Raw genomic sequence first — 24,034 nt, forward strand, 5'->3', positions numbered from 1 at the left:
TATGAAACCAGGACAGTTAATTATAGAAGCTAAACATCCAGAGAAAATTTGAAAAGATCTTGTGTTACTTAGCATTCAATGTCTTACAAGAGATAGGGCTAAACATTTTTAGAATAATAAATATAATATTTATTGAGCTGGCTGTTTTGTAAATGTCAATTGATAAAGTTTTATATTTTTCCAACTATGGTTTCACAAAAGACATGGAAACATAGCTCAAACGCACATTCTATATATCAACTGTGAAAGAAAATGCACAAAAACAGCATTTTTCAATGAAGGCAATCTTCTAGGGATCTAAAACTCAGCTCTATTCCCGTCCTCCGGAACTCTACAGAAAGCGCTCAGGGAACAAAAGCTCCTGAAAGCAAACCCGAGCGGATTACTCACCCTGGCCCCGGGTAAGGGCGGTGTAATTCTGCCTGGGGCAAAGACACTTGAGAATCACTACACCAGGCCCCTCCCCCAGAAGATCAACAAGAAATCCAGCCCAGACCAAGTTCACCTACCAAGGAGTGCGGTTTCAATACCAAGGAGAGCAGCCGAATTCCAGAGGAGGAGAAAGCCAAGCACGGAACTCATGGCTTTTTCCCTGTAACTTTTTTTAGTCTTGCAGTTAATTTAATTTTTTTCTTTTTCATTTTTCATTTTTTTTTATTGCCTTCGGGTAAAAATTTTTTTTAAATGTTACCTTTTTCTTTTTTAACGATTTTTTACTAGTTTATCTAATATATATATTTTTTCTTTTTTACATTTTTCTTAGGTGTTTTCTTTTTTTAATTCTTTTCTTTTCTTTTTTTTTTTCTTTCTTCCTTTTTGAACCTCTTTTTATCCCCTTTCTCCCCCCTCACGATTTTGGATCTCTTCTAATTTGGTTAAAGCATATTTTCCTGGGGTTGTTGCCACCCTTTTAGTATTTTACTTGCCCCTTCATATACTCTTATCTGGACAAAATGACAAGACGGAAAAATTCAACACAAAAAAAAAGAACAAGAGGCAGTACCAAAGGCTAGGAACCTAATCAATACAGACATTGGTAATATGTCAGATCTAGAGTTCAGAATGACAATTCTCAAGCTTCTAGCCAGGCTCGAAAAAGGCATGGAAGATATTAGAGAAACCCTCTCGAGAGATATAAAAGCCCTTTCTGGAGAAATAAAAGAACTAAAACCTAACCAAGTTGAAGTCAAAAAGGCTATTAATGAGGTGCAATCAAAAATGGAGGCTCTCACTGCTAGGATAAATGAGGCAGAAGAAAGAATTAGTGATGTAGAGGACCAAATGACAGAGAATAAAGAAGCTGAGCAAAAGAGGGACAAACAGCTACTGGACCAGGAGGGGAGAATTCGAGAGATAAGTGACACCATAAGACGAAACAACATTAGAATAATTGGGATTCCAGAAGAAGAAGAAAGAGAGAGGGGAGCAGAAGGTATACGGGAGAGAATTATTGGGGAGAATTTCCCCAATATGGGAAAGGGAACGAGCATCAAAATTCAGGAGTTTCAGAGAACACCCCTCAAAATCAATAAGAATAGGCCCACACCCAGTCACCTAATAGTAAAATTTACAAGTCTCAGTGACAAAGAGAAAATCCTGAAAGCAGCCCAGGAAAAGAAGTCTGTAACATACAATGGTAAAAATATTAGATTGGCAGCTGACTTATCCACAGAGACCTGGCAGGCCAGAAAGAGCTGGCATGATATTTTCAGAGCACTAAACAAGAAAAACATGCAGCCAAGAATACTATATCCAGCTAGGCTATCATTGAAAATAGAAGGAGAGATTAAAAGCTTCCAGGACAAACAAAAACTGAAAGAATTAGCAAACACCAAACCAGCTCTACAGGAAATATTGAAAGGGGTCCTCTAAGCAAAGAGAGAGCCTACAAGTGGTAGATCAGAAAGGAACAGAGACCATATACAGTAACAGTCACCTTACAGGCAATACAATGGACCTAAATTCATATCTCTCAATAGTTACCCTGAATGTTAATGGGCTAAATGCCCCTGTCAAAAGACACAGGCTATCAGAATGGATAAAAAAACAAAACCCATCTATATGTTGCCTCCAAGAAACTCATTTTAAGCCCGAAGACACCTCCAGATTTAAAGTGAGGGGGTGGAAAAGAATTTACCATGCTAATGGACATCAGAAGAAAGCAGGAGTGGCAATCCTTATATCAGATCAATTAGATTTTAAGCCAAAAACTATAATAAGAGATGAGGAAGGACACTATATCATACTCAAAGGGTCTGTCCAACAAGAAGATTTAACAATTTTAAATATCTATGCCCCCAACGTGGGAGCAGCCAACTATATAAACCAATTAATAACAAAATCAAAGAAACACATCAACAATAATACAATAATTGTAGGGGACTTTAACACTCCCCTCACTGAAATGGACAGGTCATCCAAGCAAAAGATCAGCAAGGAAATAAAGGCCTTAAACGACACACTGGACCAGATGGACATCACAGATATATTCAGAACATTTCATCCCAAAGCAACAGAATACACATTCTTCTCTAGTGCACATGGAACATTCTCCAGAATAGATCACATCCTCGGTCCTAAATCAGGACTCAACTGGTATCAAAAGATTGGGATCATTCCCTGCATATTTTCAGACCACAATGCTCTAAAGATAGAATTCAACCACAAAAGGAAGTTTGAAAAGAACCCAAATACATGGAGACTAAACAGCATCCTTCTAAAGAATGAATGGGTCAACTGGGAAATTAAAGAAGAATTGAAAAAAATCATGGAAACAAATGACAATGAAAATACAACGGTTCAAAATCTGTGGGACACAACAAAGGCAGTCCTGAGAGGAAAATATATAGCGGTACAAGCCTTTCTCAAGAAACAAGAAAGGTCTCAGGTACACAACCTAACCCTACACCTAAAGGAGCTGGAGAAAGAACAAGAAAGAAACCCTAAGCCCAGCAGGAGAAGAGAAATCATAAAGATCAGAGCAGAAATCAATGAAATAGAAACCAAAAAAACAATAGAACAAATCAACAAAAGTAGGAGCTGGTTCTTTGAAGAATTAATAAAATTGATAAACCCTGGCCAGACTTATCAAAAAGAAAAGAGAAAGGACCCAAATAAATAAAATCATGAATGAAAGAGGAGAGATCACAACTAACACCAAAGACATAAAAACTATTATAAGAACATACTATGAGCAACTCTACGGCAATAAATTTGACAATCTGGAAGAAATGGATGCATTCCTAGAAACATATAAACTACCACAACTGAACCAGGAAGAAATAGGAAGCCTGAACAGACCCATAAAAAGTAAGGAGATTGAAACAGTCATTAAAAATATCCAAACAAACAAAAGCCCAGGGCCAGACGGCTTCCCGGGGGAATTCTACCAAACATTGAAAGAAGAACTAATTCCTATTATCCTGAAACTGTTCCAAAAAATAGAAATGGAAGGAAAACTTCCAAACTCATTTTATGAGGCCAGCATCACCTTGATCCCAAAACCAGACAAGGATCCCACCAAAAAAGAGAGCTATAGACCAATATCCTTGATGAACACAGATGCGAAAATACTCAACAAAATACTAGCCAATAGGATTCAACAGTACATTAAAAAGATTATTCACCACGACCAAGTGGGATTTATTCCAGGGCTACAAGGTTGGTTCAACATCCGCAAATCAGTCAATGTGATACAACACATCAATAAAAGAAAGAACAAGAACCATATGATACTCTCAATAGATGCTGAAAAAGCATTTGACAAAGTACAGCATCCCTTCCTGATCAAAACTCTTCAAAGTGTAGGGATAGAGGGCACATACCTCAATATCACCAAAGCCATCTATGAAAAATCCACCGCAAATATCATTCTCAATGGAGAAAAACTGAAAGCTTTTCCGCTAAGGTCAGGAACACGGCAGGGATGTCCATTATCACCACTGCTATTCAACATAGTACTAGAGGTCCTAGCCTCAGCAATCAGACAACAAAAGGAAATTAAAGGCATACAATTCGGCAAAGAAGAAGTGAAATTATCACTCTTCACAGATGATATGATACTATATGTGGAAAACCCAAAAGACTCCACTCCAAAACTGCTAGAACTTATACAGGAATTCAGTAAAGTGTCAGGATATAAAATCAATGCACAGAAATCAGTTGCATTTCTCTACACCAACAGCAAGACAGAAGAAAGAGATATTAAGGAGTCAATCCCATTTACAATTGCATCCAAAACCATAAGATACCTAGGAATAAACCTAACCAAAGAGACACAGAATCTATACTCAGAAAATTATAAAGTACTCATGAAAGAAATTGAGGAAGACACAAAGAAATGGAAAAATGTTCCATGCTCCTGGATTGGAAGAATAAATATTGTGAAAATGTCTATGTTACCTAAAGCAATCTACACATTTAATGCAATTCCTATCAAAGTACCATCCATCTTTTTCAAAGAAATGGAACAAATAATTCTAAAATTTATATGGAACCATAAAAGACCTCGAATAGCCAAAGGAATATTGAAAAAGAAAGCCAACGTTGGTGGCATCACAATTCCGGACTTCAAGCTCTATTACAAAGCTGTCATCAAGACAGCATGGTACTGGCACAAAAACAGACACATAGATCAATGGAACAGAATAGAGAGCCCAGAAATAGACCCTCAACTCTATGGTCAACTAATCTTCGACAAAGCAGGAAAGAATGTCCAATGGAAAAAAGACAGCCTCTTCAATAAATGGTGCTGGGAAAATTGGACAGCCACATGCAGAAAAATGAAATTGGACCATTTCCTTACACCACACACAAAAATAGACTCAAAATGGATGAAGGACCTCAATGTGCGAAACGAATCCATCAAAATCCTTGAGGAGAACCCAGGCAGCAACCTCTTCAACCTCAGCTGCAGCAACATCTTCCTAGGAACAACACCAAAGGCAAGGGAAGCAAGGGCAAAAATGAACTATTGGGATTTCATCAAGATCAAAAGCTTTTTCACAGCAAAGGAAACAGTTAACAAAATCAAAAGACAACTGACAGAATGGGAGAAGATATTTGCAAACGACATATCAGATAAAGGACTAGTGTCCAGAATCTATAAAGAACTTAGCAAACTCAACACCCAGAGAACAAATAATCCAATCAAGAAATGGGCAGAGGACATGAACAGACATTTCTGCAATGAAGACATCCAGATGGCCAACAGACACATGAAAAAGTGCTCCATATCACTCGGCATCAGGGAAATACAAATCAAAACCACAATGCAATATCACCTCACACCAGTCACAATGGCTAAAATCAACAAGTCAGGAAATGACAGATGCTGGCGAGGATGCGGAGAAAGGGGAACCCTCCTACACTGTTGGTGGGAATGGAAGCTGGTGCAGCCACTCTGGAAAACAGCATGGAGGTTCCTCAAAATGTTGAAAATAGAACTGCCCTATGACCCAGCAATTGCACTACTGGGTATTTACCCTAAAGATACAAACGTAGTGATCCAAAGGGTCACCTGCACCCGAATGTTTATAGCAGCAATGTCCACAATAGCCAAACTATGGAAAGAACCTAGATGTCCATCGACAGATGAATGGATCAAGAAGAGGCGGTATATATACACAATGGAATACTATGCAGCCATCAAAAGAAATGAAATCTTGCCATTTGCGACAACATGGATGGAACTAGAGCGTATCATGCTTAGCGAAATAAGTCAAGCAGAGAAAGACAACTATCATATTATCTCCCTGATATGAGGAAGTTGTGATGCAACATGGGGTCTTAAGTGGGTAGGAGAAGAATAAATGAAACAAGATGGGATTGGGAGGGAGACAAACCATAAGTGACTCTTAATCTCACAAAACAAACTGAGGGTTGCTGGGGGGAGGGGGTTTGGGAGAAGGGGGTGGGATTATGGACATTGGGGAGGGTATGTGCTTTGGTGAGTGCTGTGAAGTGTGTAAACCTGGTGATTCACAGACCTGTACCCCTGGGGATAAAAATATATGTTTATAAAAATAAAAAAAAAATTTTAAAAAAAAATTAAAAAATTAAAAAAAATAAAATATAGTAAATACATAAAGTTTACTGATAATCATACTAGTATCTTAAGATTGAGGTTAATAGCAGACATTATTGAACCAGACCAGTTTTGTCATTTACCGGTTTTATCTCAGTGGTTTTGAAAAGATTACTTAACCTCTCTGTACTTACATTTTCCATTTATAAAATGGGGCTAATGATTATGCTTAGAATAATATCTGATGCATTATAAGTACTACGTAACTATTGGGTAAAATACTAAAAATTAGCATAGTTTGAAAGAGCGATCAGGAGTTAGTAATTTTTGCTAAATATTAAGTATTTTAAAAAAACCCTTGACTATTTAAAATTGTAGTTAATTCATGATTCAATTGTAGTTAATTCATGCTTGAATTATTTGACAAGTAAATGAAGTGCTGTATTTTAATGTTATCAGTTGAAGAAGAAACCATGAACTGATATGTAGAAGAAAACTTCTGTTGTGGAAGCTTGGAAGCCTGATTTATATTCTCATTATACAGAGGGCAAGCATATTTTAGATGCAGAAATAACTGAACAGAATCAATATATTCCTATAAAAGAAAATTGGTTTGATTATTAGAATAAACACTTAAGGTCACAGAATTCTATTACATAAAACAAAAAGTATATGGTTTTTTACTAAATAAATTTAGGACATTATTATTAATCAGCAGCCTCAACTATAAAACAATCTTGGTCAGACACTTGGAGACCATTTGGTTTTTAAGTCACAACTTTTTACCAAGCATTAGTTACATGTAAAATATATTCTAAGTATTACCATGAACTGACCATTTTAATGGAGTTCTTAAGTAACATATTTTAATAAATACAGATAAAAAGTTATTTCTTGTACAGATTCAATTGTTTTGAGGTCAATATTCCTTGTTTGAGATAATTTAACTAAATTATCTACAGGAATAATATTTCTTTAGTGGGCACAATTCTAATTCCTCCAAAAATTAATGAAGTGTTAAAATTTAAATTAGTAAAAAAATACTATTCACATCTTAATTTGTTTTGTGATTGGTATGGAGTTTGTTGGGTTTTGACAACATAGTTTTGCATGACTATCATATGTACTTCAATATCACTTATGTGTTTTCCAATAATATATACAGTAATCTAGAACAGATTCTTAAATATTTTTTTCATTCTGGAATACCACTTATCTTTCTAGAACCTTCTTTATTACCAGTGTGCATGGCAGAATCCCACCAGCCTTGTTCACCCCTTTTCCCCAATCTAAAAACTTCTTCCTATGCAATAAAATATCTGTCTTCCTGCAAAGACTAAAATCTCTTTACCTTTCAAGATGACAACTAGCTCTTTTTATAAAGGAGTACATGATCATTTACTAAGAGAAAAGACTAGAGGACTTTACCAGTAACATAATATATGTATTTTTCCAAGGGCTTTTTGATAATAATGACCATATTATGTTGATGAACTCAAAAGAATGATTCCAGTAGAGGTAATTTCATGCAATGGGAACAACTGCAACTCCCCCCCGAAAAGATGCCTGGGGAAAGTCTACGGGATGAATCAAGACCACCTTTGACATTCAGCATCAGTAATTAGACACCACAATTTCACCCCAAATAGAAATGTATCTTCTCTTTTCTTTTGAATATATGTTGGGCAAAATAATACAATTATCACTTATAAAATCTGGAATGTACATCAGTCTACTGTGATAACACAATGTGAATATTAATATTACCTAGGATTAAGCAAAAAAAAAAAAAAAAACAAAAAAAACAAAAAAACCCGCGAATGTTTTGACATCACTGTATTCTTCATTTCAAATCTATCTCTTTTTTTTCTAATAATTTTTTTAAATGGTAATGGCTCTAGGAAAATTATAGGTCTCTTTAAACAACAGTCAGTATAACAAGCTCATTCATTATTGGCTCGTCTTCATTCTTGGGTACTTTCACACCTGTAAAAGCTTATATAACCAGCAAAGTCATCTCTGTGATGACTAAAGCAGAATTTGTAATGAATTTCTACCCAACTAAAGGATAATTCACCCAATTCTATTTCTAAAGAAAAATGTAATCTATATACTAACTGCTGATAGCAAGAATTATAGCCATATTAAGCCAAAGTAAAGTACATACATATGCTTGTATACTTATACCTTAATGGAGAGTGCTGGTTTAACTACTAGAAAAGTGGCAAATGGAAGTTCTGTACTGGTGCTCTGCGTGTCTACTCCTCTGACCAAATGCAATCCCAGTCAGTCAATGCCCAAGGCTTTTACTCATTCTTCTCAGTGTTGACTGTAGTTTATAAGTAATAGAGAATTACTTAGGAGTTTTTAAAAAAGTTTATTGAAATATGGTTTCTCAGACTATCATAAAATTCACTGGTTTTAAGTGAATGATTAAATGATTTTTAGTGAATCTGCAGAATTGTGTATCCATCTTTATAGTCCAACGTTAGAATGTTTCCATCATTAAGATCCCTTTACTTCAACTATGTGCCAGACATTCCTCTCAATTCCTCCAGTCTTGTAATAAGTACATTAAAAATATCTACTAAGAAGGTGTTGTTCAAAAATCAAGTACTCAGAGTTTTAAATAGTGTAATGATTCAAGAATTTGAACACCTCTAAAGAACCATTTCTTGTTTGTATTAAATATTACCCCTTGATCTTTACCTATGATTCCATTAACTCTTTTCTTTGGTAAATATTCTAACATCTTTACCACTTCTGTTTTTCCCTTCTGCCTGTAAACAATTACATAAAATATACCCCCTTGATTAAAAATCTTGCCAAAATTCCAACATTTCTCAATGAATGGCTTGTTCTTGCTTACTTGCCTTTCAATGATGAATTTTTCATAGACTATTCAGACTAATTCTATTATCTCCTCACCTACTACCTGCCCTTAACTATATATACTATGGCTTTTTCCAAAGTAACTTGCCTGCATCTGTTCTCTTAATGGTTCAAAATAAAAGCCTAATTGTCAAATTTGAAAATATTTTCTTAGTCTTTAACTTTCTTGAACATGGCAACTACTGCTTGAAATTCTTGACTCCCCCCACTCCCGAATTTTGACTTTTTCTTTACGGAGCCTTGATATGGCTCTATAAGACATGTTGTGCTCCCTACTACCTCCTTTCTGCTATCTCTCTCCCTCTCTTTTGTAGTTCCAGAAGGAACTTTCTGAGTAGAAACCCTGAAAAATGCATACACTCAAATGCACATAAAATTTTGTTTACTTTAAAGGGGCTCAAGAAAACCTAAAACACAGACTTTAAATCAAAACATTCTATGAACCCCAGGTTAAGAAGCTGAACTCTGCTTTAAGAATCCTACTATAGGAGCACCTGGCTGGCTCATTCATTAGGCATCTGCCTTTAGCTCAGGTCATGATTTCAGGGTCCTGGGATCAAGCCCCCCATGGGGTTCCCTGCTCAGCTGGAAGCCTCCCCCTGCCCCTTACTGTGTTCCCTCTCTGGCTGTCTCTATCAAATAAATAAATAAAATATTTTAAAAAATAAAGGCTCTTTTCTCTCCTATCAAGCCATTCCTTAGAAATTTTAAGTAACATGGCCCAACCAGTTAATGGCATTTTTATTTTTAACCTTACAGGGAGGGTTCTGAGGACAACCTGGTCATTCAACTGGGTTCCTGCAGGATTCCTAAAGTCCACAAAAAATCAATAGGATTTTTTAATTGAAATCCTAGGTATAATAATGTAGTATCAAAGGACCTTGAGCAGTCTTACACTCTAAGCCTCCAGTTTTTTCTTATTTTCATATTTATTTTTTAATCTCCATACAGGAAAATTCATTCTTTTTTTATATAATTCCATAAGTTTGGCACATGCATAGTCATGTAGCCACCATCATAGGGAAGATCTAGAACAATTCCATGACCCCTCCCAAATTCCCTCCTGCTATCTCTTGGAAGTGAAACTTGAAGCCCATTTCTTAACTTCAGGTAACTACTGATCTACTCTTCATTCTATACTTTTGCTCTTTCCAGAATGGCAAGTAAGTGGAACAATAGACCATGTAGTCTTTTAGTCTGGTTTCCTTTGCTTAGCATTGTTCATTTGAAATTCAGTCCTGTCACATGTTATCAACACTTCATTTCTTTTTATTGCTGAGTGGTATTTCATTGTATGGATGTACTAGTTTGTCCATTTACCAAGTTGAGGGATTTGGGTTGTTTCTGTTTACAGTTACTACAAATAAAACTTACACAAATAGTCACATACAGGTTTGGGGGGGAATAGAGGTTAACATTTCACTTAAGCAAATACTTATGAATAGAATTGCTGGGTTGAATGAATGTAAATGTATGTTTAACCTTTAAACTACCAAACTGCAAACTGTTTTCTATAGTGGCTGTATAATTTCTAAAGGCTGTATAATTTTTCTTCCCCACCAGCATTGTGTGCGAATTCCAGTTGCTCTGAATCTTTATGGGTAGATTGGTGTGTCATTTTGGTTCGTTTGTTCTTGCTATTCTAATACAGAGATATTACTATCTCATTGTGGTTTTAGTTTGCATTTCTTAATGACTAAGGACACTAAGCATTTCAAGAGCTGATTTGGTATCTATAAATCTTCTTGGGGGAAATACCTGTTCAAACAGAACTTTCTATTAGTATCACCATTTGCTTTTTCTTCCAATTTTTTTTCTAGTTTTATTGAGCTATAATTGACAGGTTAACACTGTATAAGTTGAAGGTATACAATGTGATGATTTGGTAATATATGTATTCTAAAATAACTACCATAATACAGTTATTTAACACTTCCATTACCTCCCATAATAAGCATTTGTGGTGTGTGCATGTGTGTGTGTGTGTGTGTGTGTGTGTGTGTGGTGAGGACATTTAAGATCTACTCTCTTAGCAGTTTGACTCATCTCCTTTCTCAATCTGCCCTTTAGAAAAGCCACCAGTTTCTTTCAGTTCTCACTATTACAACTGTAGTTTAAGTACTAATTGCTGTATCTCTTCTGTGGGACACGTATTTTACCTTGAATAAATGTTACTTATTCATACTTTTCCCTAACATCCATGATAGATTATTAATTTTGTCATAACTTCTAGCACAGAACTTTAAAAATGTATTTATTAGATAAATAGATTGTAACTAATATTTATGTATACTTATTATTTTTTGCATAATAGTGGGGTTTTTTTTTTAATCTTATATAGTTGGGATGATTACAGTCATGTGACAAAGTAGCATCATAAATATTACAGAATCTAATATCATTTTAAATATGTGGCAGGAAAAGGAATCTTGACTTGGGACAGTAAGAAGCAGCTTCTGCTTTTTTTTTCTCCCCCTCAGAAGGATATAAAGTACCCTTCACTAGAATAACACAATAGGCAATGGGAACAACAGTCAAATAATGCAGCTACTGCTTCTCTAGATGTGAACATATGGCAGCTACGTTGTGAGCACAGTGGAGGTACCTGAACAGCAAAGGTGTGGCCAGTCTTTCATAACACAATCCAAAGAAAAATGGCAAACTAAGAATAGCAAAAACAAACAAACAAAATAAAAGTGATCCATACAATCACTATGTCTTCTTTTTAGCCTCCTCTCCAACTCAATAATCTTTTTTTTTTTTTTAATTTTATTTATTTATTTATCTGACAGAGATCACAGGTAGGCAGAGAGGCAGGCAGAGAGAGAAGGAAGCAGGCTCCCTGCTGAGCAGAGAGCCTGATGCGGGGCTCGATCCCAGGACCCTGGGATCATGACCTGAGCCAAAGGCAGAGGCTTTAACCCACTGAGCCACCCAGGTGCCCCTCCAACTCAATAATCTTAACAGTACATATAGATGGCCTATAGGCAGACAAAAACTATTTTTTGTTTGTAAACTCAAAATTTTTACTGCTCTATATCATTCCAGAGTATCCCAGCTGTGACTTTATAATACCATCAATTGCATCACGTGTTGTTCTACGTTTATGTTAGGTAGGGCTTAAAGGTTGACCAGCATATTGAAGATTTAATTTCAGTGCCCCTGGAAGGTGTATTTGAATATTGAGAAACTGTTCCAAAAAATGAATGCATCCAGCAAGGGAAAAATAAGGAAATTTTTTTTCACTTTTGTATGAATTGGTTAATTTTTTTTTCCCTAGAGACACAATAGTTCTCAAATATCAGAAGCATGCTGCAGACAGATTTCTTTGCCATACATTTTTTTTTTTTTTAAATACTACTTAACCAGGGACTCCTGGGTGGCTCAGTCAGTTAAGCATCTGCCTTCAGCTCAGTTCATGATCCCAGGGTCCTGGGACTGAGTCCTTAATTGAGCTCCTTGCTTAACCGGGAGCCGCCTTCTACCTCTCCCTCTGCTGTTCCCCCTGCTTGTGCTCTCCATCTACAAATAAATAAATACAATCTTTAAAAAAAGAGAGACAGAAAGAATGCTGCTTAACCAATCCAGTCTTTTTCCTCAAGTCAGAGATCAATGATATCTTGGATTCTATTAAAATTATGCCATAAGATTAATAACCATAGATATATTTCACTTATGGCAATACGGCAGAATTACTGGGCATCATGACATTAAAAAAAAATCTACTGAGGGGCACCTGGGTGGCTCAGTGGTTAAAGTCTCTGTCTTCAGCTCGGGTCATGATCCCAAGGTCCTGGGATCGAGCCTCACATCAGGCTCTCTGCTTAGCAGGGAGCCTGCCTCCTCCTCCTCCTCTCTCTCTGCCTGCCTCTCTGCCTACTTGTGATCTGTCTGTCAAATAAATAAAAATTAAAAAAAAAAAAACTCCTGAACATTTAATCCAACTTTTGAGAATACGTACAAAATTGCCCCATTTCTCTATTTGGGGACAGAAAGTGCACTGATATAGAACAGTAAGAAACAAAAGAAACCATCCATTAAAAAAACGTAGGAAATGAGTACCTTAGGAGGGCAGATGGAGGAGAGAGAATCATTAGCTACAGTTGCTTTAAAAGAAGATGGGATCTGAGAGATTGTGAGAATTTATAATATCAAAAATAGGAGTAGATAAAGGTACCCAGGTATAGGGAACTAAGGAAGCTGGAGCACAGAAGCACAAATATGTAGCACTTGCTCAGAGACCAATTAAGTGGGATAAAGAAGACATACAGCTAGAGAAACAGGGTCTGATTAGAGATTGTCAACTGCAGGGAGAAAGGGAGAGAAAATTAATGAAAAAATGGCCAAACCTAGAGAGAAATAAAAGAAGAAAAAAGAAAGGTAGTTCAGTGATCTTTTTCACTATTGAAAAAGGTCATAAATGGGATTATATAGAGAATAACAATACACATGTCAATATACAGTTTCATTTCTATATAACCTGAAATTATTCTGGAAATGTTCATGAGAAGTCCCTTAAAGATGAATAAAGTGGTCTCTTGTCCAATTTTTTTTTTAAGATTTTATTTATTTATTTGACAGACAGAGATCACAAGTAGGCAGAGAGAGGCAGGCAGAGACGGAGGAGGAAGTAGGCTCCCCGCTGAGCAGAGAGCAGGATGTGGGGCTTTATCCCAGAACCCTGGGATCATAACCTGAGCCAAAGGCAGAGGCCTTAACCCACTGAGCCACCCAAGTGCCCCTCTTGTCCAATTTTTATGTTTTGGAGGATTCTATCATAGTACTGTTGCCTTAAAATTATCCTTCAGAATGACTTAATTTTTCTGTATGCTAGGAAAGAGTAGAGTCTTTGTAAATATCTAATATATTATTTCATCCAATAGGAAAATGTAGGATTTACTGCTATGGACCTTATCAGAACTGGGGTGACTTTTTTTTTTAACTTCCCATTCCCCAAATGGATTACTTTTTGTTCAGCATGTACATGATTTAAATTATCTGATTCTGCATTCATGTGACTGCCTGTGATAGAGAGTATTCAGAATGTCTGACAGTATTTCTTGTAAGCATCAGACATGGCAGAGAAAAGGGTACTGATGGAGCAAAAGACTTTGAAATGTGATTTTGGATCAGTGCAAAGCATGGTTCAAGGTTGGATAGAAAGAGGAGTGTGAGGAGCTATTAAAAAATGTGTGTGTCAATATCCTGATGATGTGAATCTAAACTGGCCACCCCTCTCTTTTAAGCTAATTGATGTGTTCATCTCAGGTTTTCCCATGAGAGATTTTATGCTATCTGAAAACTCAGATTAATCAGGATTAATAATTTAATTTAATTATTTGAGGCAAAAATCAACATGTAGATCAATTACCTTATTTTGATGATTGATAGACATTCCCTACACCATTAACAGGCCCAGGCAAATCAGGTATGTTTAAAGTTACAAACACGCACACCACCACAAATAAAGCTCTAAACAGTGAACTTAATTTGGCATGTCAAATAGAAAATGTAATCATAAAAATTCACAGTTGATATATTGATAAGATCTTGCAGGATTCCAAATTTGTGAAATCACATAGAATTTATACATATATATCGAAATGTCTTATCTTGAAAGTAGTAAATGAAATCCTTTTTTTTTTTTTTAAGATTTTATTTATTTATCAGAGAGAGAGAGAGGGAGAGAGCAAGCACAGGCAGACAGAATGGCAGGCAGAGGCAGAGGGAGAAGCAGGCTCCCTGCCGAGCAAGGAGCCTGATGTGGGACTCGATCCCAGGACGCTGGGATCATGACCTGAGCTGCTTAACCAACTGAGCCACCCAGGCGTCCCTAAATGAAATCCTTTTACTGATAATGTATTTACCCATTTATCTTTGCAACTCCCACAGTTTCTTTTTTTTAAAGGGAATTGATGTGTTTGTCACTATTCTACCCTCATTATAAATGATATTTTTTAGCATGAGAAAGTACCCTTTATGTGACCTTTAATAATTTTTGGTTTGGATTCTACTTGACATTAGGATTGTAATCCCTTTCTTGTGGTTAATAAAACAAAATATTGCCTCTGTCCATTCTTAGGTTTAGCCTTCCTATATCACTATTTTAGGTGTATTATGGTATACTTTGAATACAATATATGATTAAGATGTTTAACCCTGTCATACATTTTGTTATAATTATGATGTGTATTATACTTGCTTTTTCTTCTTTATGTGGCATATATCCTTTGTCTTCTGTTTTTTAGCACTTTTCATAATTAAAAAATGTTTATATTTTTGTGTTCTATCTTTATGCCCATGGCCCTCTATTTTGTTATCTTTTTACTCTCTGATGTGTCTATTTTACTTATTTAATTTTTTAAAAGATTTTATTTATTTTAGTGAGAGAGAGAAAGGTAGGAAGGTGAGGGAAAGGGAGAGAGAAAAATTCAAGCAGACTCGTGCTGAGCACGGACCCTGATGTGGGGCTCGATCTCACAACCCTGAGATCATGACTTCAGCAGAAACCAAGAATGAAACACGAAACGACAGAGCCACCCAGGTGCCCCTGCTGTGCTTATTTGAATGGTATCCTTTATCTTTTACCTATACCTAAAGAAAAATATATAAGCTTCTTCTTCTTTTCTCTTTTCCTTTCTTTCCTCTTCCTGTATTTTTTAGTTTTGTTTTTTCTACATGCTTTACCACTCCCCATGTTCATCAGCGCCCCATGTTCTTATTTCCCTCCTTGATATCGTTAACATCATTCTGGTGCAGCATACCTGAACTCCCCTGCCCCTCTCTTCCTTCACTGAAATCATTGGGTTGCTCCAGTAGCAAATTGCTACAAACTTAGTGACTAACAACAACACAAATTTATTCTCTTACAGTTCTGGAGATCAGAAATCTACAGCTGGTGCCATAGGTCTGAAATCAAATAGAGCTGATTCCTGCCAAAGGTTCCAAGGGAAAATCCATTCTTTGCCTGTTCCAGCTGCTAGACACGTGTTTCCTTGGCTCCTAGCTGCCTCACTCCAACCTCTGCTTGCATCTTCACATTGCCTTCTCCCCACTCTGATCTCCTGACTCTCTCTTATAAGGAATCCTGTGATTACATCAGGCACATTTGGGTAATCTAAAATAATCCCCCCCATCTCATTTGTGCAAAATCCTCGTTTTAGTTTAATCATATGTGCAAAATTCCTTTTGCCATATAGAGTAGCATTCATAGGTTCCAGAGATTAGGACATGGACATCTTTGGGGGCAGAGGTGTTATTCAGCCTACCACACTTGTAAAATTTGTACCTCCAACCTTAAAGATAACCAGTTCTTTATCTATACTGTGTCTCCACTAAAGTAATTGGATTTGGCTATGAAATAACAAGTGACAAAGCTGTTAAGCCTCACTTTCAATATAAGCTTGCAAACCTCAAGAGAGCCCTAGAGACTAACCAACATCCTAATAATATCTCTATTTAATTCACTTCTCCACTCTAAAAGGTGACAACTTCAGTAATAATCCTTTAAAGCTTCTACTAATCCTTTCTATTTGTTATCCTCAACAATGCCCTAAGCACTTATTTCATGGGAGAAAAAATAATAACCTATCAGAAGAAAATATCCACATTCTCCCACTGCCAAACTTACCTTCATGTGTTCCCCATATTACTTTGAATTCCCTTCTGGGACAATGAATAGACGGCTACTATTCCATTAAAGTTTTCCTATTTGTGCACTCATTTTACCTATCTGAGAAATCTTTCTTGAAAATAGGTCCTCCTTCCTCAATTTGAACAGATTATTCCTCTCTGGATCATTTCTATAAGCTTTCAAACATGCTGTCATACCTTTCAATTGAAGAAAATGCTGCCCATGACTCCGAGCCACTTTAACTTGCATCACATCACCTAATATTCTCAAAGGAGTTATGTATACTCAATGTCACCATTTTTCTCCTCTATATTATTCTAACTCTGTTCCAATTAGACTTCTATTCTTATAAATCCAGCAAACACGTTTACATCAAGATTATTAAACATATACATTGCTAAATCCAATGGTCAGTTCTTAGTCTTCCTCTTACTTTGTACCTGTCAGCAACATTTACATATGTGACTCGTCCTTCTTCTTGAAATACATATATTTTTAGCTTGAGTGACAAAAAAAAAAATTGATCTAATTTGTTCTTGCTGTTTTAAGGATTCTTAAACCTTCTTTGCTAGATGCCTCGTCCACTTCTCAAACTTAATGTTGGTGTGCTTCAAGACTTGCCTTTACATTCACTTTCCTCCTCTTGCTAGACTTTCTTTCTCGCTAAGCTTACCCATTCTTGTGGTTATGAGTATCTGCTGATGATACCCAAAACTTTCCGCTGAATTCCACTTGCATATTTATTTGCCTACTTGGTCTGCTCTTGGAAGTCTAAATGTACCTCGGATTTATTATATATAAACCAATCCTTTATTTCCCATGCTTTCATTCCCTCTTAGTAAAACCTGTTCATCCTAAGAAATTCATTCTCAATAAATGGCAACACTATTCAGTGAGTTACTATAGCCAAAGTCTTGCAAGATATTTTTGCTTTTCTCTCTTCTTTATACTACACATCCAATTCAGTTATTGCTACCTCCAAATAGTTTATGAATCAGACCACTTCTGAACTAAGGTTGTGTAAAAGTGGCCTCTATATGTAAGTGCTACTGCTAATATATAAGACCAAGTTATTCATCCCTCAGACTGCTGCTTGTTCTCTTCAATTCATTGCCATGAAGTAACTAAAAAAAAAAAAAAAATTAACTAAGATTGTTTCAAAACTCTCTGAAACCCTTTTAAGTCTTCCATTGTAATTAAAATAACATACAAATTTTCTACCCCGACATATCAGTCAATAAATGACCAGATTCTTGCCTACCTGTCTAACAACATCTGCCTCATTTCTTCCTTTCGCACTTTCTTCTAGTCACATAAATATCCTGGCATACAATAAGTTTGTTAATGGTAAACATAGAAAAGTCAGTCTCCAATATCTGCTTATGAATTTTGATTTAATCTTACTTAACCTTAGTAATTACATTGTACAAACTCTTTACCTTCATTTATTTTTATCTACTTTAAATTAAAAAAATAAAGAGGTATAGGGGTGCCCGGGGGGCTCAGTTGGTTAAGTGTCTGCCTTTGGCTCAGGTTATGGTCCCAGGGTCCTGGGTTGGAGCCCCATGTTGGACTCCCTACTCAGCAGGGGGTCTGCTTCTCCCTCCCCTTCTGCACTGTTGCTCCTCCTGCTTGTACTCTACCTCTCTGTCAAATAAATAAATAAAATCTTAAAAATGAATAAATGAAGAGGTATAGTAAAGTCTCCCACAATTATTTCTGTGCATTAATCCTATAATATTTTGCTTAATATGTTGATGTTTGATTATTCAGGACAAAGAGTTAATGATTATTCCAAATTCTTGTAACATCTATGACAATGTAAATGGAGTCTTTTATCATATTTAATTTTGTTTCCTTGAATTGTATTCAGTCGTACATAATGTCTGAGTCCTTTTATATTTGGTTTCGCTTTTGTAATGAATATGCTTTTATCAATTTTTAATGTTTAATCTTTGTGTACCATTTTATATGGATTCTTCAAAGTTACTATGAGATTAAAACTTGTTATTTTACCTTACACATTATTTAACTTTTAAAAAAAGGGTTTAAAATTCATTTACATTTTCATAATTTTTATCTTCAGTCTTTCTCAATTTATTTTGTGATCTTTGTGTCTTATGTTTCTTTACTTCTCTCCTTTAATTCTTTTCTCTTACTCTGTAGGCCAAATTTGTTACCCTATCCTATAACTTGGGGTCTCCCAATCACAGGGGGATCACCAAATGTGGGGCAATCTGATTGGGTGAAGGCCAGCAGCACAGGCAGTGAAAGAATTCAGTCAAGATAGAAAAAAGGAGATAAAAGTTTACTGAATACACCACAAGGGGGCAGTGAACAGGGTAGTAAGGGAAATACTGCTACAAGGTAGTGGGGGCTGGGGGAGCTGTAGTTTAGGGGGAAGGCAAGGAGTATGAGAACTATGGAATTTTCCTTTTTTGGTGCCTGTGTTGGGGTGTAAATAACCCATTGGTCAGTTAGGTCAGTAAATAACCCAAATATGGATATTTTTAGGTGGGTCACATAATAGGTTTGTTTCTGTTCAGCCAGGGGGCCACTGTGTGCCCTTCTACCTTTCTCAGGTCTCCTTTGTTCAAGCTGATTGCATAAAAGTCGCAACTACATATAAGACTATGAACAACCAGATTATCACTCACTCTAGCTTCATCTTCATTTCCTTCTTTGCTCTTTTTATGTTATATTTGCCTTTATATTGCTTATATATACTGTTGTGGAAGGAAGATGTCCTGCTCTAATTTAGGAGATTCATCATAATATTATTTAGCCAATTATTTTTCCAAAAAACACATTTCATATTTTTTCAAAACATTAAAAATTTCACCTTTCAAGTTACCTCCATGTGGTTAAGGAATTAGAAGAAAGCAACACAGCCAAGTTCCCATTCTTTTAAGCTCTCACTCAGTTTGAATACATTTTCAAGTAATTTTTTTAAACAGCTAGTATATTTTATATGTTCTTGCATTTCTGAGAATATCTGTTGCATTCACATGAAAGACAAGTTTTCTGTGTAAAATAATTTCAGGACAAAATTATATACGCATTCCATGATTTTCTGTCATTAGTTTTTTTGTTTGTTTGTTTGTTTTAAGATTTTATTTATCTATTTGACAGAGAGAGAGAGATCACAAGTAGGCAGAGGGGCAGGTAGAGAGAGGGGAAAGCAGGCTCCCTACTGAGCAGAGAGCCTGATGCAGGGTTTGATCCCAGGACCGAGATCATGACCTGAGCTGAAGGCAGGGGTTGAACCCACTGAGCCACCCAGGGGTTTAACCCACTGAGCCGTGCCTGGTCATTAGCTTAAAAGAAGGATGTATGAGCTTTTCCCACATTCACCTGGCCCTAGGACTGGACTCCAGGGCAGTGTAGCTCCAGGAATTGCATCAGCCAAAGTCATGGCCGGACAGGCTTTTAGAATGTTTCTTACCCTCTTTGACCACATTTAGTAGAAAGGGATGCAGCCAAAACTGTAACCAAATGAAGCATTATGCTTCCAGAAAAATCTCAAGGAAAAGTATTGCAAGCAACAACAGTAAAAGCTGGAAGATCTGGCCCTAAAGGAACGGGTGGAGAAATTCATCCAGTTAGTGTGAAAGTTGGAAATAAAGTTTCCTCTGAATATGGAGGAACCAAAGTAGTTCTAGATGGCATGGATTATTTCTTATTTAGAGACAGTGACATTTTCAGGAAGTATATAGACTGAAATTAATTATTACTGAAATAGCACAAAGTGAACCTATTTCAGTGAAGTTGTGAAATATTTCATGTAAATAATTTTCAAGTCTCTCTTTTTTATTTATTTATTTATTTTTTTAAACTTTTTATTTTTTATAAACATATATTTTTATCCCCAGGGGTACAGGTCTGTGAATCACCAGGTTTACACACTTCACAGCACTCACCAAAGCACATACCCTCCCCAATGTCCATAATCCCACCCCCTTCTCCCAAACCCCCTCCCCCCAGCAACCCTCAGTTTGTTTTGTGAGATTAAGAGTCACTTATGGTTTGTCTCCCTCCCAATCCCATCTTGTTTCATTTATTCTTCTCCTGCCCACTTAAGCCTCCATGTTGCATCACCACTTCCTCATATCAGGGAGATCATATGATAGTTGTCTTTCTCTGCGAGATTTCATCAAGATCAAAAGCTTTTGCACAGCAAAGGAAACAGTTAACAAAATCAAAAGACAACTGACAGAATGGGAGAAGATATTTGCAAACGACATATCAGATAAAGGACTAGTGTCCAGAATCTATAAAGAACTTAGCAAACTCAACACCCAAAGAACAAATAATCCAATCAAGAAATGGGCAGAGGACATGAACAGACATTTCTGCAAAGAAGACATCCAGATGGCCAACAGACACATGAAAAAGTGCTCCATATCACTCGGCATCAGGGAAATACAAATCAAAACCACAATGAGATATCACCTCACACCAGTCAGAATGGCTAAAATCAACAAGTCAGGAAATGACAGATGCTGGCGAGGATGTGGAGAAAGGGGAACCCTCCTACACTGTTGGTGGGAATGCAAGCTGGTGCAGCCACTCTGGAAAACAGCATGGAGGTTCCTCAGAATGTTGAAAATAGAACTGCCCTATGACCCAGCAATTGCACTATTGGGTATTTACCCTAAAGATACAAATGTAGTGATCCAAAGGGGCACATGCACCCGAATGTTTATAGCAGCAATGTCCACAATAGCCAAACTATGGAAAGAACCTAGATGTCCATCCACAGATGAATGGATCAAGTCTCTCTTTTTTAATAAACCAATGGTATCCAAACTAAAATAAAGAGAGGATATGTAAGACCAATCTAACTTCTATTCTCAGTAATTTTTTTTCACTCTAAAGCAATGAATTTTATTCTCTACCCTTATAATCCAAATATTTGTCAAACATATCTCATTCGTGGCTCTCTTTTCATTGATTTTTGCCTAGAGCAAGGTGAGCTTTTCAATCTTGATGGTCAGATCTTTCTTCAGCTTATGATTACTTTCTTTAATTCTGGGTATTATCATTTCCTCTGTTCAATTTTATGGTTCTCAAGTACACAGTTATCTTTAAAAATGAATCAAGAAGCTTTTCTCTCCATATTGATCATATTCTTTGTCATTGTTTTTTCTCTTCAGCCTTTTCTGCTGCATCTAAGAGTGTCTCTCAAGTTTGGTCTTTGCAACTCTGATGCTTCGTAGTAACAGTTCTTTCCTTAGAGTCATCATTGTGGATTTTCACTTTGCTGCTACATTTTTATTTTTTTATCCTTTCTCGGGTCATCCACTTCTCAATTTAATCTCATGACATTTTTATTTCTGAATTTACTCTTCTCATGACTTTTTCCTATTTCATAGCTGGAATGGCTGTAGATAGTGGATAATAAGTGTATTTTCTGAGATTTTCTTCAGGTTTCTTAAAAAAATATTGAAACTATGTCTTCCTCTTTCATATATATGATTTTCCCTTTATCTGGTTCAGCAGTATTGTATTATATCTATAAATTGTGTATGTATATATCTACAGACACATGCATGTACATATATATCCTCCTTCTATTCTTCTTGCTCCTTTTCTTTCTCTTCTTCCCCTCTTAACTCATTCTCAAGGGAGTTAGATCAATTTATATTCTGTGTTTAAGCTCAAGTCGGGTATATAGTTGGTCTTCATCCTTTTTAGCTATCCATTTGGGTGCTGACAAACTTTCAGTTCAATACTTGCTTTTTGATACTCATCTGGTTCTCTTCCGCTGAATTTATAAGTAACTTATCCTACTGCATTTTGATACTTTGAGCTGAGTACCTGAAAACATATAATGTCTAAAATACTTTGCTCCTCTGGTTCAATATGTTCCACTACCAGAGCTTGCTTGGGAGAATTTAACCTCTCATAAAGAAGCACAATCCTGATAGCTCTTCTCTAACTAAGGCCTTATAGTGTTTTGGATGTTATCGAATTTGAAGGACTATTTAAAAAAAAAAAAAAAGGCACTGAAAGGGGAAACTTGTGAAAGACAGCAGCACTCAGGCCCAACAAAAATATGATAATAGCACAGTAAAATTATGGTTGTCCAAATCTGTATTTGGTATAGCTTGAAGTAAAGAGTCACCCCAGCTATCTCCATCAAAATGGGCACTTTTTAGAAATTAAGATTGAGTTCTGGTAGAAATTTTCCTCGTTCTGTTTCATGGCTTTTGTATATCCATTCCCCTAAGCCTTTAGTGGATTTATGAAACATTTGACTTATTCCAGGTTCAGCTAGACATGGTTTTCACACTGTTATGCTAGATCCATTAGGGAGTAGTCACATATGGTTAATGTATAAGCATGTAGTGATCACATGAAAACTACGCCCATCTGAAATTTCAGAAACCATAAGTTAGCATAGTATTAAGTTAGAGAAGAAAAAATACTATGCTGACCACCATTTATTCAGTTCTTACTATGTGACAATTCACTCAGTCATTCATTTCTCAGTAGTTTTCTGAGAAACTATTTTATGCCAGACATTTTCTGTGCTAGGGAAATGATAGTGGATTTAAAAATGCAATTCTTGGGGTGCCTGGGTGGCTCAGTCAGTTAAGAATCTGCCTTTAGCTCAGGTCATTGATCTTGGGGTCCTAGGAATGAGTTTCATGGTGGGTTCCCTGCTCAGTGGGGAGCCTGCTTCTCTCTCTTTCTCTGCTGCTCCCCCTGGTTGTCCTCTCTTATTCTAACTCTCCCTCAAATAAAGAAATGTATAACATCTTTTAAAAAATAAAATTCTTTACTGAGTTTATAGTACAGTATAGTCATTAACCAATTAATCATATTAATGAATTTTAAATTAGTAAAGTAAGTACTTTGAATAAATGTTTCATAAAGGACACCAAGGCATGAAATGTGGTGGCAGGTAGGGTCAGAAAATACATTCCTAAGGAAATCTCCCTCCAATCTGAAATTTGAAGCAAGAGTAGAGATTACCCAGATGAATAACAAGTAGAGTAGAAATACAATCAGAAGGAGTTGAATGTGCAAAGACCCCATGAGTACAAAGCATTGATCTAAGTACTTACTTGCACAACTTTTTTAAAGCTAATTTTCAGTGTGGTAAAGTCACATTTTTCTTTTCCATTATAGGTATTTGGGCAGAAATTGGGAGTGACTATACTTTGGGCTGCTAAAATGAACACAAATTTTCAAGTCAGATTTTTAATTTTAGTATAATTGTACATAATATAACAATGTCTTAAATACAGTTGAATGTCAATATTAGATAAACATTGCATATGCATCTATAATCCTTATCAGTGTTTTGCCTTTCAGAACAAGCACATATAGGTTTAATAGTTTTTACATCATAAGGCAATTTTAGTTCTCCTGTTAGTTTTCTTTGGATGGTGGAAACAAACTGATGTTAGGGAAAACTTATTTATAAAAGTAACTTAGTTTTAAGAAAATCTTTATCCCAGGCTTTCAGCCTAAAA

The 24,034-nt window shown here is 36.2% G+C and overlaps 1 pseudogene across 1 annotated transcript; it reads left to right on the top strand.

Moving 5' to 3' along the window:
- Window positions 1-19,963: 19,963 nt before the first annotated feature.
- LOC309866194 (10 kDa heat shock protein, mitochondrial pseudogene) lies at window positions 19,964-20,271 on the top strand (annotated as a pseudogene). The gene has a single exon. The product of its transcript is annotated as a 10 kDa heat shock protein, mitochondrial pseudogene (transcript).
- The last annotated feature ends 3,763 nt before the right edge of the window (window positions 20,272-24,034 follow it).

Source organism: Mustela nivalis (assembly GCF_964662115.1).
Source record: "Mustela nivalis genome assembly, chromosome: 6".
Lineage (NCBI taxonomy): Eukaryota > Metazoa > Chordata > Mammalia > Carnivora > Mustelidae > Mustela > Mustela nivalis.